Genomic DNA, 2,440 nt, shown 5'->3' with positions numbered 1-2,440 from the left:
GTCGTCAACCACGTGCTTATCAGCCAGAACTGCGTATCTCCTAGAGATACGCAGTTCTGGCTGATGAACACGTGGTTTATCAACCAGAACTACGTATCTCGGTCTATTGTTTTCTGCGGGTTGTCTATCGTATTTTACCATCCACCATCTTACTATTCAGCGGATGCAGTGTCAAAAGAATGAATATTTTAGATCGAGTACAATTTTTTTTTTGAAATATTTGTATTGTATAAAGTCATCATTATTGATTCACATTTAATTTCATTTTATCCATTCATTTGTATGTGGAAAATAACTTGCTTTCTCCAAATGTTGTCAGTCTGTGTTCATGTTTCAGTATTATTTAGCGGCACAAGAAGTACTGCTACATCAAAAGCCTGGCTGCTGCTTGGGTTATTGTCGATCTCATGAAGCATTGCATTTGGATTAATAATATTAGACTAGGTTCTAGATGTTAAGCTACATTGTTCATCAAGACTAAAGGTACTACAATGTAGACCGTCTAGACCGTAGTCTATTCAGGCCTAACGATACACTAGACATCTAGAGACTAGTAGAGCGGTACGTAGGAATCTGCATACGATAGGCCTACTGATCTCATCATTATCCTAGTATTCCTACTCTATGCCCAAAGTAAGAGTAAGCCTAGACCCTCTTGGCTGAAGGCCTAAACTCTATTTAAACTAAAGAATACTAGGAGCTAGGCCTGACTAAAAGTTTATTTAAAGCTTTATTAGAAAATAAAAAGAATAGACCCTAGTTCTCGTTTGTGTCGACTCCTACTGTAGGCCTTATTGTCACTACAGTACTAACGTTAGGGTAGTAGTGTTCTAACCGTTACTATCTACGCAGGCCTATCAAAAACGTACGAGAACTCTCGAACTCTGTCTACTCGATTGTCTAGGTCTATGTAACATCCAGACGTCTATTTTGGGGCGTCATTATAACAGACTAGTAGATCAATGAAAATTAGTTTCTAGATTTTCTAGTCTAGACTCCAGATCTAGACTCTATATCGAGGTAGGGGCTAAATCTACAGCTAGACTGTTTATTGGGGATCTAGGCCTAGAAGGTACTGTTATAGTAGATCTAAGAACAACGTAAAGCCTAACCTGCCTATCTATAATGACTAACGGTAAGTAAGTCTATAGCCTATAATGTTTAGTAGTAGTAATGTATAGAACACAGATCTAAATCTAAGTTTCAGATCTATTTCTAGGGCGAAATGTTTATAATTTAGCGTTTAACCTGTATATTCTAGATTCTTCATATTACAGACTTCAAGAATGTCTGGCCGAATCAAATCTAGAAAAATAGAAAACTGAGTAAAGACAGAATAACCGGCGATTCAGGCCCCAGTAGTCTAGTAGGCCCCTACTGCACAACTCTGTTACTGAGAGTACCGGTACGGTACCTGTATTAAAAAGTAAACTGTAGAAGTGTTAGTATTGGTCAATTTCTGACTTCTGTAGGATTGGATCGAAAATGCCATCGTTATGGACGGTATCCCAGATATTCATTAAACTTCTCGAGATCAATCCCATAGATCCAAGCCCACTAACCGCTTATTACAATGAAAAACAAAATAAAAAGCTATGGTCAATGGATTACAGATATTGTTGTTCGCGTGACCTACGCTACCGCACAGTACATTGATTTCACGTACACTAACAATGGACAAGTGCTGCAGCAGTACCAAGTAGGCCTAAAGTTGACTGGAGCGTGATGTCAGACAAGATGCAAACTATAACGTTTGTTAGATCTAGAAATGCTCTAGGCTTAAAAAACACTAGATTGTAGCAAAACTTAATAGTAAGGCATACCGCATATTGACCTGTTTTGAAGCCTGCCAGTCTATGAAGGGAAAGAAAGTGGCAATTTCCCCCAAGAGTAACGAGGGTTATTGCTTTAAATAGCGTGACTGTCCTCGTGTACAATACACGTAGCCGTACGACGTGTCTAGCTAGCTAGCTAGGCATGGCACTGCTAGCCTGAACGCGCAGCGCGTTCGTCACTACCAATGTCGCGCACGCGCGTGTTAAGATATACCATGTCCATGCGGGATGCAGGAACACCTTGGTCCAAGCGTTGTCGTAAGTCGACTTACGCAGTTCTGCCTGATTAACATCGGAAAATTCATTTCAAATCTCGACTTACGCAGTTCTGCCAGATTAATCGCCCTCTCTCCTCAGGAATTTTGCCAAAATTACTTTCTAAAAATAACTTTCTGTACCGATTCACAACTTATTTTTTGGCCCACTTGAAAGAGCATGAGAAAAAACACAAAAAACACTCAAAACCTGAAAATCGACCAAAATCGACTTAGGGAGTTCTGCCAGATTACGGCCGAGGACGGGCGAATTCCCGGGGAGAAGGAGGAAGGAAGAGAAAAAGGAGCATTATACTTGTAACCCTACAACACGCTGCAAGCGCCTCCTCT

The sequence above is a fragment of the Diadema antillarum genome, unplaced genomic scaffold (assembly GCF_040938485.1).
Source record: "Diadema antillarum isolate AM-2024a unplaced genomic scaffold, OU_Dant_1.0 seq00000007_RagTag, whole genome shotgun sequence".
Taxonomy (NCBI): Eukaryota; Metazoa; Echinodermata; class Echinoidea; order Diadematoida; family Diadematidae; genus Diadema; species Diadema antillarum.
The sequence above is the reverse complement of the archived record's forward strand: the minus strand, read 5'-3'. Positions refer to the sequence as shown.